This window comes from Arachis stenosperma, chromosome 3, assembly GCF_014773155.1.
Source record: "Arachis stenosperma cultivar V10309 chromosome 3, arast.V10309.gnm1.PFL2, whole genome shotgun sequence".
NCBI classification, from domain to species: domain Eukaryota; kingdom Viridiplantae; phylum Streptophyta; class Magnoliopsida; order Fabales; family Fabaceae; genus Arachis; species Arachis stenosperma.
This window is the reverse complement of record NC_080379.1, coordinates 102061826-102079576: the sequence shown is the minus strand read 5'-3', so window position 1 is coordinate 102079576 and position 17751 is coordinate 102061826. Positions and strand designations below refer to the sequence as shown.

Sequence of the window (17751 nt, the reverse complement as noted above, 5' to 3'; positions counted from 1 at the left end):
CGCGTGCGCATGACCCATGCGTCCGCGTCACCTGAACTTATCACCCACCACGCAATCGCGTGCTCCATGCGTCCACGTCACATGTGACGCACAACTTATCCAGATGAGCCCAGTAATCTTATCTTTTCTTCCCCAATCCTAATTTTTCCTTCCTCCTTTCTTACTTACTTCTTCTTCCTTTCTTTCACTTCTCATTCTTATTATCTCTCGTTCTATTTTACTTAATTTATTTGCATACTTTCATTCATTGCATTTTAATTTTGTGCATATTTTTATTTTCTTTTCTAAATTTATTATTTTACTGTTGGTGTTAAATGTTCTTATTCAACTGTTGTATCTTTTCCGGCATTATTTTGGTGCTTAGTGACTTGTTTTACAATGTTGGGTGATATTATTTTCCGTCAATGTCAATCTTTTATGATCCCTGTATTCCTTTTGCATTGACATGAATTTATATTGTCTTTCATTATCTACCTTCTCTTCCCTATTGTTGCAATTTTTGCACTATTGATATGCCATTTGCTTCCACTATTTTCTCACTTGCATGTTATAGTTACCATGTAATTGAGACTCCCATTATTTGGCATTAACCCACCCATGCTTTATTTATTTTCTTATCTTTATTTCTGGTTACTTTTCTTCTTTTTTCTCTTCTTTCAGGCTGGCCATCAAAAAAGGAAACAGGGAGAAACTTCTATATGGAGCAATAGACAAGTCCATTAGCACAATCTTTGGAGAAAAGCACCAGTTGGAACCGCCCGTCCACCTGCACATCTTAGCATGCACCGAGGATGGTGCAATCTTTAAGTGTGGGGAGGTCGATATTGATCTCCATGGGTTAGTTATTTTCTTCTCAACACCAATATATTACTTTATTTGTTAGTTCATTATTGCATTTGCATGTTTGTTTGATTTTATGCATTTAGTTACTACTTGGTTAAAGTAATAAATTTCTTTTCAAGACTCTATTTTATAATATTTCACTCATTTAAATTGAAAAAAAAATTTGTGTTAAAACTTGTTTGAAGATTGTAAATTGGAACATGGTTTAAAGCAAAGAACACACAACCTGAGATTTTGAGCTTATTTACATGGTTACATTACTTAACCATAAATTTTTATTCTTGTGTGTTTTCTTCCCTATGATTGCAATATTTGCTTTGTTCCATTCTATATGTCCATTATTTAGTGTATCTACATGCTTGCATATGATTGAGGCCATTACTTGTTTTTGCTCCCTTATCCCAAATAAGCCTACCCTTTTATGTCACCCTTGTTAGCCACTTTGAGCTTTTTAAACCTCTTATGTTCTATAACTACATCACAAGCCTTAAGCAGAAAAACAATTAAATACCCCAATTGAATCTTTGGTTAGCTTAAGAAAGAGATTGTACATCAACTTAGTGTGGGAAAACTGTGGGAACATGGGTTAATAAGGGAATGTATCATGTTTCTAATTTATTTGAATATTCGAAATTTGGGAACCTACTCATGAAAAACCAAAATAGAAAAATAATGAAAAATCCATGTGCATTGATAAGTTACGTTTATTTTTCAGATTATAAAAAAAACAAAAATATTCAATAAATAAGTAAATAAATGAGGGGACAAAAAATACCCTAATGTTAAGCTTTAACAGAAAGATCAATGAACATGTGATAAAAGTAAAGAAATATAAAAAATTTGGTACATGAGTATGTGATACAAAAGTGGAAATTATGGGTAGCTAGGTGTGATTTTAGAATTACATAGAGTATGTGTGTGTGTTAGGTAAGAGTTTAGGTTAGTCAAAGATTCATATTATAGCTCACTTGGCCAAACATGTATCCTTACCTTTACCTCAGCCCCATTACAACCCTGAAAAGACCTCATGATGTTTGTATTGATATGCTAAATATTTGTTGATTGGTTGGATAAAGAACAAGGTTGAGAAAGCATGACTAGAGAAGAGTAGAGTGATTGACCCTATACACTTGAGAGTTAGAGTGATATACACCACCAGTAAGGGTTCAGTGCTTGATTCTATGTTCCCTACTTTCATGAGCTATCTTCTTACAAGTTTACTTGCTTTCTATTGTATGATTTGAGTTTGTGGAATTTGGTTTATGTTTTCCTTAAAGAACTTGTTTGCTTTTAACCAAGTAGGTAGAATCATTTTAGCATATAATTGCATTCACATATAGGTTGCATTTCATGAGTCTTACTGTCCCTTATTCGTTCTCTTTGTCTCCTTGAGCTTAGCATGAGGACATGTTAATGTTTAAGTGTGGGGAGGTTGATAAGCCACTATTTTATGGTTTATATTGTGCTAACTTGAGTGGTTTTTATCAGCTTTTCACCCACTTATTCATATGATTTGCATGGTTTTACAATTCCTTCCTAGATTTATTCTATGATTAAAAACTTGCTTCCTAAAGCTTTAAAATTATGTATTTTAATCCCTCTTTATACCATTCGATACCGTGATCCGTGTGTTAAGTGTTTCAGGCTTTATAGGGTAGGAATGGCTTAGAGGATGGAAAGGAAGCTTGCAAAAAGGGAATGAGCACAAGAAATAAATGAGACAACCAGCGAATAGCGATGTGCACGAATGGCTAACGCGTGCGCGCGATTTGCACAAAATTACAGCGACGCGTGCGCGTGTGGTGCGCAAAATTGTGAACTATACTTTTTCACAACTCTCATAATCCCTGGTAATGGCTCCAAAAACTTGGTGCGCCCAATACCATGGCATTACACAACTTCGCACAACTAACCAGCAAGTGCACTGGGTCGTCCAAGTAATAAACCTTACGTGAGTAAGGGTCGATCCCACGGAGATTGTTAGTATTGAAGCAAGCTATGGTCATCTTGTAAATCTTAGTCAGGCAGACTCAGATATATATGGTGATGAACGAAAATAACATAAAAGATAAAGATAGTGATACTTATGTACTCATTGGTAGGAACTTCAGATAAGCGCATGAAGATGCCTTCCCTTCCGTCTCTCTGCTTTCCTACTGTCTTCATCCAACCCTTCTTACTCCTTTCCATGGCAAGCTCGTATAGGGTCTCACTGTTGTCAGTAAGCTACCTCCCATCCTCGCAGTGAAAGCTAATGCTCAATACTCTGTCACAGTACGGCCAATCACCGGTTCGGTTCCCTCCCCTACCGGAATAGAATAACTCTTTTGCGTCTGTCACTAACGCCCAGTAGGTTACAGGTTTGAAGCACGTCACAGTCATTCAGTCATTGAATCCTACTCAGAATACCACAGACAAGGTTAGACCTTCCGGATTCTCTTGAATGCTGCCATCAGTTCTTGCCTATACCACGAAGACTCTGATCTCACGGAATGGCTGGCTCGTTTGTCAGGCGAGCACTCGGTTGTCAGGCGATCAACCATGCATCGTGCAATCAGGAATCCAAGAGATATTCACCAAGCCTCAGATGCTTGTAGAACAAGAATGGTTGTCAGTCACCTTGTTCATGGGTGAGAATGGTGATGGGTGTCAATCATCACCTTCATCATGTTGAAGAACAAGTGATATCTTGGACAAAGAACAAGCGGAATTGAATGGAAGAACAATAGTAATTGCATTAATACTCGAGGTACAGCAGAGCTCCACACCTTAATCTATGGTGTGTAGAAACTCCACCGTTGAAAATACATAAGCATAAGGTCTAGGCATGGCCGAATGGCCAGCCTCCCAATGATCTAAGAACTAAAATGTTCAAAGATGATCTAGAGATCTAAAAGTGATCAAAAGATTTCTATGTGATCAAAAGATTTAAAAGTGATCAAAAGATTTTTATACAATAGTAAAAGGTCCTACTTATAAGAAACTAGTAGCCTAGGGTGTACAGAAATGAGTAAATGACATAAAAATCCTCTTCCGGGCCCACTTGGTGTGTGCTTGGGCTGAGCAATGAAGCAATTTCGTGTAGAGACTCTTCTTGGAGTTAAACGCCAGCTTTGGTGCCAGTTTGGGCGTTTAACTCCCATTTAGGTGCCAGTTCCAGCGTTTAACGCTGGGATTTCTTGAGGTGACTTTGAACGCCGGTTTGGGCCATCAAATCTTGGGCAAAGTATGGACTATTATATATTGCTGGAAAGCCCAGGATGTCTACTTTCCAACGCCGTTAAGAGCGCGCCAATTGGGCTTCTGTAGCTCCAGAAAATCCACTTCGAGTGCAGGGAGGTCAGAATCCAACAGCATCTGCAGTCCTTTTGAGTCTCTGGATCAGATTTTTGCTCAGGTCCCTCAAATTCAGCCAGAAAATACCTGAAATCACAGAAAAACACACAAACTCATAGTAAAGTCCAGAAAAGTGAATTTTAACTAAAAACTAATAAAAATATACTAAAAACTAACTATATCATATCAAAAACATACTAAAAACAATGCCAAAAAGTATACAAATTATCCGCTCATCACAACACCAAACTTAAATTGTTGCTTGTCCTCAAGCAACTGAAAATCAAATAAGATAAAAAGAAGAGAATATGCAATGAATTCCAAAAACATCTGTGAAGATCAGTATTAATTAGATGAGCGGGGCTTTTACTTTTTGCCTCTGAATAGTTTTGGCATCTCACTCTATCCCTTGTAATTCAGAATGATTGGCTTCTTTAGGAACTCAGAATCCAGATAGTGTTAATGATTCTCCTAGTAAAGTATGATGATTCTTGAACATAGCTATTTATTGAGTCTTGGCTGTGGCCCAAAGCACTCTGTCTTCCAGTATTACCACCGGATACATACATGCCACAGACACATAATTGGGTGAACCTTTTCAGATTGTGACTCAGCTTTGCTAAAGTTCCCAATTAGAGGTGTCCAGGGTTCTTAAGCACACTCTTATTTGCCTTGGATCACAACTTTATTCTTTCTTTTTCTTTCTTTTTCTCTTTCCTTTTTTTCGGTTTTTTTTTTTCGTTTTTTTTTTTTGCAATGCTTTTTCTTGCTTCAAGAATCATTTTATTGATTTTTCAGATCCTCAGTAACATGTCTCCTTTTTCATCATTCTTTCAAGAGCCAACATTCATGAACCACAAATTCAAAAGACATATGCACTGTTTAAGCATACATTCAGAGAACAAAAATATTGCCACCACATCAAAATAATTAAACTATTATAAAATTCAAAATTCATGCAATTCTTTCTTTTATCAATTAGGCACATTTTTATTGAAGAAAGGTGATGGATTCATAGGACATTCATAACTTTAAGGCATAGACACTAAGACACTAATGATCACAAGACACAAACATGGATAAACATAAAGCATAATTTTCGAAAAACAGAAGAACAATAACAAGAAAATCAAAGAACGGGTCCACCTTAGTGATGGCGGCTCTTTCTTGCTCTTGAAGATCCTATGGAGTGCTTGAGCTCCTCAATGTCTCTTCCTTGTCTTTGTTGCTCCTTCCTCATGATTCTTTGATCTTCTCTAATTTCATGAAGGATGATGGAGTGTTCTTGATGCTCCACCCTCAGTTGTCCCATGTTGGAACTTAGTTCTCCTAGGGAGGTGTTTAGTTGCTCCCAATAGTTTTGTGGAGGAAAATTCATCCCTTGAGGAATCTCAGGGATCTCATGATGAGTGAGATCTCTTGTGTACTCCATCCTTTTCTTGGTGATGGGCTTGTCCTCATCAATGGGAATGTCTCCCTCTATGTCAACTCCAACTGAATAACAGAGGTGACAAATGAGATGGGGAAAGGCTAACCTTGCCAAGGTGGAGGTCTTGTCCGCCACCTTATAGAGTTCTTGGGCTATAACCTCATGAACCTCTATTTCTTCTCCAATCATGATACTATGGATCATGAAGGCCCGGTCTATGGTAACTTCGGACCGGTTGCTAGTGGGGATGATTGAGCGTTGTATGAACTCTAACCATCCTCTAGCCACGGGCTTGAGGTCATGCCTTCTCAATTGGACCGGCTTTCCTCTTGAATCTTGCTTCCATTGTGCGCCCTCTTCACATATGGTTGTGAGGACTTGGTCCAACCTTTGATCAAAGTTGACCCTTCTAGTGTAAGGATGCTCATCTCCTTGCATCATAGGCAAGTTGAACGCCACCCTCACACTCTCCGGACTAAAATCCAAGTATTTCCCCCGAACCATAGTGAGATAATTCTTTGGATTCGGGTTCACACTTTGGTCATGGTTCTTTGTGATCCATGCATTGGCATAGAACTCTTGAACCATCAAGATTCCGACTTGTTGAATGGGGTTGGTAAGAACTTCCCAACCTCTTCTTCGGATCTCATGGCGGATCTCCGGATATTCACCCTTTTTGAGTGAAAAGGGGACTTCGGGGATCACCTTCTTCAAGGCCACAACTTCATAGAAGTGGTCTTGATGCACCCTTGAGAGGAATCTATCCATCTCCCATGACTCGGAGGTGGAAGCTTTTGCCTTCCCTTTCCTCTTTTTAGAAGTTTCTCCGGCCTTGGATGCCATAATGGTTATGAAAAAGCAACGCTTTTACCACACCAAACTTAAAATGTTTGCTCGTCCTCGAGCAAAAGAAGAAAGAAGAAAGTAGAAGAAGAAGAAATGAGGAAGAAGGGAGATGGTAGTGTGTTCGGCCAAGAAGGGTAAGAAAAGGGGGTTTAGGTTGTGCGAAAATGAAGAGTTGAAGAAGGGTATTTATAGGAGAGAGGGGGGTAAAGGTTCGGCCATTATGGGTGGGTTTGGGAGGGAAAGTGGTTTGAATTTGAAGGGTGAGGTTGGTGGGGTTTTATGAAGGATGGATGTGAGTGGTGAAGAGAAAGATGGGATTTGATAGGTGAAGGGTTTTTGGGGAAGAGGTGTTGAGGTGATTGGTGAATGGGGGAAGAAGAGAGAGAGTGATGGTAGGGTCCTGTGGGGTCCACAGATCCTGTAGTGTCAAGGAAAAGTCATCCCTGCACCAAATGTGGCTCAAAATCACGTTTTGAGCCATTTCTGGCGTTAAACGCCGGGCTGGTGCCCATTCCTGGCGTTTAACGCCAGGTTCTTGCCCTTTACTGGCGTTTAACGCCAGTCTGGTGCCCCTTTCTGGCGTTAAACGCCCAGAATGGTGCCAGACTGGGCGTTAAACGCCCAACAGCTAGCATTACTGGCGTTTGAACGCCAGTTTCTTCTCCTCCAGGGTGTGCTGTTTTTCTTCCTGTTTTTCATTCTGTTTTTGCTTTTTTCATTGTTTTTGTGACTTCTTATGATCATCAACCTACAAAAAAGATAAAATAACAAAAGAAAATAATTAATTATAAAACATTGGGTTGCCTCCCAACAAGCGCTTCTTTAATGTCATTAGCTTGACAGAGGACTCTCATGGAGCCTCAGAAATGCTCAGAACCGTGTTGGAACCTCCCAACACCAAACTTAGAGTTTGAATGTGGGGGTTCAACACCAAACTTAGAGTTTGGTTGTGGCCTCCCAACACCAAACTTAGAGTTTGACTGTGGGGGCTCTGCTTGGCTCTGTTTTGAGAGAAGCTCTTCATGCTTCCTCTCCATGATGACAGAGGGATGTCCTTGGGCCTTAAACACCAAGGATTCTTCATTCACTTGAATGATCAACTCTCCTCTATCAACATCAATCACAGCCTTTGCTGTGGCTAGGAAGGGTCTGCCAAGGATGATGGATTCATCCATGCACTTCCCAGTCTCTAGGACTATGAAGTCAGTAGGGATGTAATGGTCTTCAATCTTCACCAAAACATTCTCTACAAGTCCATAAGCTTGTTTTCTTGAGTTGTCTGCCATCTCTAATGAGATTCTTGCAGCTTGCACCTCAAAGATCCCTAATTTCTCCATTACAGAGAGGGGCATGAGGTTTATACTTGACCCTAAGTCACACAAGGCCTTCTTGAAGGTCATGGTGCCTATGGTACAAGGTATAGAAAACTTCCCAGGATCCTGCCTCTTTTGAGGCAGTTTCTGCCTAGACAAGTCATCCAGTTCTTTGGTGAGCAAGGGAGGTTCATCCTCCCAAGTCTCATTTCCAAATAACTTGTCATTTAGTTTCATGATTGCTCCAAGGTATTTAGCAACTTGCTCTTCAGTAACATACTCATCCTCTTCAGAGGAAGAATACTCATCAGAGCTCATGAATGGCAGAAGTAAGTCCAATGGAATCTCTATGGTCTCATTTTGAGCCTCAGATTCCCAAGGTTCCTCATTGAGGAACTCAGAGGAGAGTGGTGCACGCCCACTGGGGTCTCTCTCAGTGGCGTCTTCTTCCTTTCTTTCCTCTCCATATTCGGCCATGTTGATGGCCTTGCACTCTCCTTTTGGATTTTCTTCTGTATTACTTGGGAGAGTACTAGGAGGGAGTTCAGTAACTTTCTTGCTCAGCTGACCCACTTGTCCTTCCAAATTTCTGATGGAGGACCTTGTTTCACTCATAAAACTTTGAGTGGTCTTTATTAGATCAGAGACCATTGTTGCTAAGTCAGAAGTATTCTGCTTAGAACTCTCTGTCTGTTGCTGAGAAGATGATGGAAAAGGCTTGCCATTGCTAAACCTGTTTCTTCCACCATTATTGTTATTGAAACCTTGTTGAGGTCTCTCTTGATTCTTCCATGAGAGATTTGGGTGATTTCTCCATGAAGAATTGTAGGTATTTCCATAGGGTTCTCCTAGGTAATTCACCTCTTCCATGGAAGGGTTCTCAGGATCATAAGCTTCTTCCTCAGATGAAGCTTCCTTAGTACTGCCAGGTGCATTTTGCATTCCAGACAGACTTTGAGAAATCAAATTGACTTGTTGAGTCAATATCTTGTTCTGAGCCAGTATGGCATTCAGAGTGTCAATCTCAAGAACTCCTTTCTTCTGACTAGTCCCATTGTTCACAGGATTCCTTTCAGAAGTGTACATGAATTGGTTATTTGCAACCATTTCAATCAATTCTTGAGCTTCTGCAGGCATCTTCTTCAGATGAAGAGATCCTCCAGCAGAGCTATCCAAGGACATCTTAGATAGTTCAGAGAGACCATCATAGAAAATTCCTATGATGCTCCATTCAGAAAGCATGTCTGAGGGACATCTTCTGATTAATTGTTTGTATCTTTCCCAAGCTTCATAGAGGGATTCTCCATCCTTCTGTCTGAAGGTTTGGACTTCCACTCTAAGCTTACTCCATCTTTGTGGTGGAAAGAACTTTGCCAAGAAGGCATTGACTAGCTTTTCCCAAGAGTCCAGGCTTTCTTTAGGTTGAGAATCCAACCATATTCTAGCTCTGTCTCTTACAGCAAAAGGGAATAGCATCAGTCTGTAGACCTCAGGGTTAACCCCATTAGTCTTGACTGTGTCACAGATTTGCAAGAATTCAGCTAAAAACTGATGAGGATCTTCCATTGGAAGTCCATGGAACTTGCAATTCTGTTGCATTAGAGAAACTAATTGAGGCTTAAGCTCAAAGTTGTTTGCTCCAATGGCAGGGATAGAGATGCTTCTCCCATAGAAATCAGGAGTAGGTGCAGTAAAGTCACCCAGCACCTTCCTTGCATTGTTGGCATTGTTGTTGTTTTCGGCTGCCATGGGTTCTTCTTCTTTGAAGAATTCGGTCAGGTCCTCTAAAGAGAGTTGTGCTTTGGCTTCTCTTAGCTTTCTCTTCAAGGTCCTTTCGGGTTCAGGATCAGCTTCAACAAGAATGCCTTTGTCTCTGCTCCTGCTCATATGAAAGAGAAGAGAAAAAGAAAATGTGGAATCCTCTATGTCACAGTATAGAGATTCCTTGAATTGTCAGAGGAAAAGAGAAATAGAAAGAAGAAGGAGAAGAAGAATTCGAACTCTAAGTAGATAAGGTTCGAATTGTGCATTTAGAAGGAGTGGTACTCCATAAATAGAAGGATGTGAGAAGGAGGGAAGAGGATTTTCGAAAATTCAATTAAAAGATTTTGAAAACATTTTGAAAATTTGATTGATAATTTTCGAAAATTGAAAGTGAAAAAGAAATCAAGTAATTTTTTGAAAAAGATTTTGAAATTAGAAGTCAAAAAGATTTGATTGAAAACTATTTTGAAAAAGATGAGGTTAAAAAGATTTGATTGAAAAGTTATGGTTTTAAAAAGATGTGATTGAGAAGATATGATTTGAAAACAATTTTAAAAGATATGATTTTAAAAATTAATGACTTGCCTAACAAGAAAAGATATGATTCAAACATAAAACCTTCCTTAACAGAAAAGGCAAAAAATGTTCAATCAAATCATTAATTGTTAGTAAGTATCTTTGAAAGGAAAGAAATTAATTTTGAAAACATTTGATTGAAAAGATTTGATTTGAAAAAGATTTGATTTTGGAAAACTTGAAAAAAATTGATTTGAAAACAAAATCTTCCCCCTAGCACCATCCTGGCGTTAAACGCCCAGAATGGTATACATTCTGGCGTTTAACGCCCAAAATGCTACCTTTTTGGGCGTTAAATGCCCAACCAGGTGCCCTGGCTGGCGTTTAAACGCCAGTCTGCCTTCTTCACTGGGCATTTTTGAATGCTCAGCTTTTTCTGTATAATTCCTCTGCAGTGTGTTCTGAATCTTCAATCCCTTGTATCATTGACTTGAAAAGACACAAATTAAAAAATTTTTTGGATTTTTAATAATTAAAATGCAACAAGAATCAAATAACAATGCATGCAAGACACCAAACTTAGCAGTTTGTATACTACTGACACTAATGAACTGAAAATGCATATGAGACACACAAAATACTCAAGTCAATAGAATTCAAAGATCAGAGCAAGAAATCATCAAGAATTACTTGAAGATCCTTAAGACACATGAATGAATTCATGCAATTGACACCAAACTTAAGATGAGACACTAGACTCAAGCAAGAAACATAAAATCTTTTTGGTTTTTTTTTATGATTTTGTAAATTTTTTTGTGTTTTGCGAAAATTAAGTGGAAAAAGGTATCAAAATTCTTAATGAGAATTCCAGGAATCAGTGCAATGTTAGTCTAAGACTCCGGTCCAGGAATTAGACATGGCTTCACAGCCAGCCAAGCTTCCAAAGAAAGCTTCGGTCCAAAACACTAGACATGACCAAAGGTCAGCCAAGCCTTAGCAAATCACTGCTCCAAAAGCAAGATTGATACGAAATCAACAAGCTCTTGTGGTGATAAGTTGAAACCTCGGTCCAATCAGATTAGACATGGCTTCTCAGCCAGCCAGATTTCAACAAATCATCATGAAACTCTAGAATTCATCTTCAAGAATTTCGAAAAAAAATACCTAATCTAAGCAACAAGATGAACCGTCAGTTGTCCAGCCTAAACAATCCCGGGCAATAACACCAAAAATTTGATGTTGTTGCCGGATCTTGGCACTGATGTTACCAAAGGCTTGCTCAAAACTAGAACAATCCCCGGCAACGGCGCCAAAAACTTGGTGCGCGAAATTGTGAACTATACTTTTTCACAACTCTCATAATCCCTGGTAATGGCTCCAAAAACTTGGTGCGCCCAATACCATGGCATTACACAACTTCGCACAACTAACCAGCAAGTGCACTAGGTCGTCCAAGTAATAAACCTTACGTGAGTAAGGGTCGATCCCACGGAGATTGTTAGTATTGAAGCAAGCTATGGTCATCTTGTAAATCTTAGTCAGGCAGACTCAGATATATATGGTGATGAACGAAAATAACATAAAAGATAAAGATAGTGATACTTATGTACTCATTGGTAGGAACTTCAGATAAGTGCATGAAGATGCCTTCCCTTCTGTCTCTCTGCTTTCCTACTGTCTTCATCCAACCCTTCTTACTCCTTTCCATGGCAAGCTCGTATAGGGTCTCACTGTTGTCAGCAGCTACCTCCCATCCTCGCAGTGAAAGCTAATGCTCAATACTCTGTCACAGTACGGCCAATCACCGGTTCGGTTCCCTCCCCTACCGGAATAGAATAACTCTTTTGCGTCTGTCACTAACGCCCAGTAGGTTACAGGTTTGAAGCACGTCATAGTCATTCAGTCATTGAATCCTACTCAGAATACCACAGACAAGGTTAGACCTTCCGGATTCTCTTGAATGCTGCCATCAGTTCTTGCCTATACCACGAAGACTCTGATCTCACGGAATGGCTGGCTCGTTTGTCAGGCGAGCACTCGGTTGTCAGGCGATCAACCATGCATCGTGCAATCAGGAATCCAAGAGATATTCACCAAGCCTCAGATGCTTGTAGAACAAGAATGGTTGTCAGTCACCTTGTTCATGGGTGAGAATGGTGATGGGTGTCAATCATCACCTTCATCATGTTGAAGAACAAGTGATATCTTGGACAAAGAACAAGCGGAATTGAATGGAAGAACAATAGTAATTGCATTAATACTCGAGGTACAGCAGAGCTCCACACCTTAATCTATGGTGTGTAGAAACTCCACCGTTGAAAATACATAAGCATAAGGTCTAGGCATGGCCGAATGGCCAGCCTCCCAATGATCTAAGAACTAAAATGTTCAAAGATGATCTAGAGATCTAAAAGTGATCAAAAGATTTCTATGTGATCAAAAGATTTAAAAGTGATCAAAAGATTTTTATACAATAGTAAAAGGTCCTACTTATAAGAAACTAGTAGCCTAGGGTGTACAGAAATGAGTAAATGACATAAAAATCCTCTTCCGGGCCCACTTGGTGTGTGCTTGGGCTGAGCAATGAAGCAATTTCGTGTAGAGACTCTTCTTGGAGTTAAACGCCAGCTTTGGTGCCAGTTTGGGCGTTTAACTCCCATTTAGGTGCCAGTTCCAGCGTTTAACGCTGGGATTTCTTGAGGTGACTTTGAACGCCGGTTTGGGCTATCAAATCTTGGGCAAAGTATGGACTATTATATATTGCTGGAAAGCCCAGGATGTCTACTTTCCAACGCCGTTAAGAGCGCGCCAATTGGGCTTCTGTAGCTCCAGAAAATCCACTTCGAGTGCAGGGAGGTCAGAATCCAACAGCATCTGCAGTCCTTTTGAGTCTCTGGATCAGATTTTTGCTCAGGTCCCTCAAATTCAGCCAGAAAATACCTGAAATCACAGAAAAACACACAAACTCATAGTAAAGTCCAGAAAAGTGAATTTTAACTAAAAACTAATAAAAATATACTAAAAACTAACTATATCATATCAAAAACATACTAAAAACAATGCCAAAAAGTATACAAATTATCCGCTCATCAGCGTGCTTGACGCGTTGATGCCAGGGCATCTTGGCTAGTTTTACTAGCCATTTTTTGTATGCTTTAGGTTAGTTTCATGCATTTTCTTAGGAAATAAGCAAGTATTTGGTTGAAAATGCAATCATACCATGATTCAAGCAAACATTGTGAATTTTGAATGATTTCATGAGAATTATGCATGAATTGAATGAAAAATTGGATGATGCATGATCCCATGATTAAGAGCAAGACTTTGATGCACTTTGTTTGATTGATTTCAGGTAACAAGAAGCAGAGAAGAGCCACGTTAGTGGCTACGTTAGTGCCACTAACGTGGCCATTAACGTGGAAGAAAAGAGAAGCCCCAACATTAGTGAGAAAGTTAGTGGCGTTAACTTTGAAGAAGGAGAGCATGGAACGTTAGTGGTAAAAGTAAACACCACTAACATTAGCGAAGGGTAAGAAGACCCACGTTAGTCTCCACGTTAGTTACATTAACGTGGGAACTAACGTGGAAGGAAAGGGAAACGCCAACGTTAGTGGAAAAAGTGAACGCCACTAACGTTTGCGAAGGCTAGAACACCCACGTTAGCTTCTACGTTAGTTACATTAACATGGGAACTAACGTGGAAGGAAAGGGAAACGCCAACGTTAGTGGAAAAAGTGAATGCCACTAACGTTTGCGAAGGCTAGAACACCCACGTTAGCTTCCACGTTAGTTACATTAACATGGGAACTAACGTGGAAGGAAAGGGAAACGCCAACGTTAGTGGAAAAGGTGATCACCACTAACGTTTGCGAAGCAAAGGAAGACCCATGTTAATGGCCACGTTACTTACACTAACGTGGACACTAACGTGAGCAAAATCTCACCCAGCAGCCTGACCATGCCTTCTTCAAACAAGAATACCTTGAGCCACAAAGCTCCAAATGAGGTGATTCCAGTGGCATTAACGTGGGAACTAACGTGGAAGGAAAGGGAAACGCCAACGTTAGTGGAAAAGGTGGTCGCCACTAACGTTTGCAAAGCAAAGGAGGACCCATGTTAATGGCCACGTTAGTTACACTAACGTGGGCAAAATCTCACCCGGCAGCCTGACCATGCCTTCTTCAAACAAGAATACCTTGTGCCACAAAGTTCCAAATGAGGTGATTCCAGTGGCATTGGAAAGTAGGATTCCAAAGATTTCCAAGCATATATGGCACTACATGGTGGACACTGAATTTGAGAGAGAAAACTTGCCCCAAAAGTGCAAAGATGAACATGGTATCAACATGTAGTAAGGCCAGCTGACCTTTTCAGTTTCCAAGAAGTGTAACTCGAGATGTAGAGCTTCAAATGATGCGCTTCCAAAAGCGTTGGAAAGTAGACATCCAGGGCTTTCCAACAATATATAATAGTATGGGGTGGACAGTAAGTTTGAGCTCCAGAACCTGGCAATATTAAGCCCTTAATTGCTATCGTTATTGTGACTCACTTTTTCCATCAACGATAGCGACTATGCCAGCGACCTTATCCACTTCAAAGGAGCATAACTTGAGTTACAGAGGTCCACTTGAGGTGATTCTAGTTGCGTTAGAAAGCTGACATTCAGAGCTTTCCAAAAATATATAATGGTATATAGTGGGCATGAAATTGGAGCACAAACAAGAGGTATTTTTAAGCCCCAAAAATACCAACTAGGTAGCAAGTGTAACGTTAGCCACAATAACTTCAGCACTGACGCCACACTTGTAGCGTTAGTGTGGCTAACGGCAGCACTAACGCTAAGCACCTGGACCTCAACTTGATTCACTTCTCTCTCAAGTCCACTTCAAAGCTCAAGCAAGCAAGCCCACAATTGTCAACTAATCAAGGCCACAAGAAGCATCTAGAATAGGAATTTTCATTGTAATTTGCTTTTAATTTCATTTTGTAATTTAGGAGAGCCTATATAAAGGCCTTAGTTTTTACATTCAAGCGAGGCTGGATGGGGATTCTGGAATTGGGGATTGCAGAGGGGTCTTCGGACTCCCTCCCCTCACACACTTTTCCTTCTCTTTCTTTTCTTTGTACTTTTCATTTATGAATTTGGAAGTTTGAATGTTAGTTTTAATCTTCATTTTTACTTTTCTGCACTTTCTTTCTTTTCTATTTTGGTAGAGCAATGATCAACTAACTCTTTTCATTGGGTTAGAAAGCTCTATTGTGATTCAATGGATCAATTGTAGTTCTTATTCTTCTTCTTCTTTCTTTTCTCTTGATTTTACTAGAGAGCTTTTGATCTTCATCCAATTGGTTAGCTATTTTGGAAGAGAAGCCCTCCATAATTGGATCTCCTCGGAACCTTGGAAGAGGAATGAGGAGATCATGCTAGAAATGCTCTTTCACATTGGATTAGGTTGGGGGTTGGATGGATATTGTGACATTTAATCCTACCAATACTTTGATCTATGAATGTGTGTGGTATAATCAGTGACCAAACTTCATCTCTTCCCATGAGCAATTAAATCAAGGAATTGGGAAATTGTTCAAGCTTAGAGAGATTGGATTGCCAAGGAATTGGGATCTAATCACTTAAGATTGCCAAGGAGATCAATGAATGCATTGATTCAGGAAGAGATGAGAATGAACTTGATCTGGAGGATTGCAATATCTCTTGATCCCAATGTTCATTTTTTTTAGTTCTTACATTTACTTTTCTTGCCATTTTACTTTTCTGCTCTTTATTCCTTTCTTTACTTTTATGCCATTTACATTTTCTTGTTACTTATCACTCCAATATGATTCGTCTAACTAGGATAATTAATTAACCATTGATTTCTTAATCCGTTAATCCCTGTGGATTCGACCTAACTCTATTGTGAGTTTTTACTTGACGACAATTCGGTATACTTGCCGAAGGGAAATTTGTTGAGAGACAAGTTTTCGTGCATCAAGTTTATGGCGCCGTTGCAGGCGATTAATTGTGATTAACAAAATACTGGTTGATTGATCTACTAGATTAGACACTTTTCTTTTGTCTTTGTTTTCTTTTGTTTCTTTATTTTCTTTTGCTAACTAACTGTTTGTGATATTGCCTCACTGGGAATTTCCTCATCTGTGACAAGGGAAATTCCAAATCTCTTTTATCTTGGTGATTGTTGTTTGATACAGAGTAATTTGAAGAAAAATGGAGTATATATCATCTTTTGGTCAATCAAGTTACTTGGGATACTTCTCACCACTACAAAATAATTCATGCTGTTATGATAATGGTGGTTGGGAATATCAAGAACATGAAACGAGGTGCTTCCCAGGGTCACAAAATGGTCCATATTTTGATGACTTTGATCACTACTCAAGCTGTGTCTGGGAAGATCAAAACCAAAGAGATTTCACTTATTCACACCCCACTCGTCAAGAGCCATCATCCTTTAATTATTCAACCTCACCACTTGGATATGCCTCAACACAAAATTCCTTCCCACATTCATACAATTTATCTCACCACTCACACAATTCATTCCATTACACACAATCTCACAGACCACAAAATCCATATCATTACCCACAAGAGTCGTACCACTCTCAGAACATACAACCACAAAACAACCAATTTCATTCACAAAATAGCCACCCTCAACATCCAAATTCCAATACAGTTGCACACCCTCTCCTTGAGGATAAGCTATCAAGGATAGAGAACCTACTGGCAATGCTCTTGGAAGAATCTAAGGACACGAAGACTTTCCAAGAGGAAGTAAAATCCATTATGCAGAACCGGGGTGTTGCCATTAATAAGCTTGGGGCACAAGTTGGATATCTATCAAAGCAAATCACTACCCATAATTCTCTCAGTGGTACCATGGCAAACCCAAGGGAGGAATCAGAAGAACAAGAAAAAGAGGCACCTATACCAAGTGAGATTTCTATGAAGAAGGAGGAGGTTATGAGAGTATATAAGCCTAAGGCTCTATACCCACAGAGGTTACTAGCGGTGACAAAGGAACATGCAAACTCACTCCTAAAAGACTCAATGCAACATCATCTAGAAGAAAGGGAGGAAGTCAATCAAGGGAGTCCACACTACTCTAATGACATAGAGAGTTTCATAAAGGGTGAGTTCATTGAACCACCAATTCAAGAAGCTCTTGATGAAGAAAACACTCCAATCATCATACAATACCCAAATCCTGAAATAAAAGTGGTGAAGGCAATCAACAAAAGCACCAAAAAGAGGATGGTGACCAAGAAAACAAGGACAATATCCATGAAGAAGAAAAGGTCAACCAAAAGCCATCCAACCCCTACCCCAACAAGCAAGTTTATTCAAGCTAACAACAAAAGAAAGCTTCCTGGGGTGAGGCACTCAAAACAAGGGGCATTAACTGGCTCCTCTTTCCTCTTGAGGTCATTCCTCTTAACAAACTGGAAGAAGAGGAAGAAAGTCATGAACAACATGTCAAGCTAATGACATTAAAAGAGCACTTGTTGGGAGGCAACCCAACCGTAGGTAACATTTTCTTTCCTTGCTTAGTTTACTTTCAATAATTTGGCATATGATTGCATTCTAAGTTTGGTGTTGCCATGCAACAACATGATTTTCAATCTTTACTGGGTATTTGCATCATTCTAAAATGAAAGTGTCACACTAAGTTTGGTGTTGCCACT

The 17751-nt window shown here is 39.6% G+C and overlaps 1 non-coding gene across 1 annotated transcript; it reads left to right on the top strand.

Moving 5' to 3' along the window:
* Positions 1-9003: 9003 nt before the first annotated feature.
* On the top strand, positions 9004-9111 carry LOC130972007 (small nucleolar RNA R71). Its single transcript, XR_009083211.1, has one exon. It is a non-coding gene; the product is annotated as a small nucleolar RNA R71 (small nucleolar RNA).
* Positions 9112-17751: the final 8640 nt, after the last annotated feature.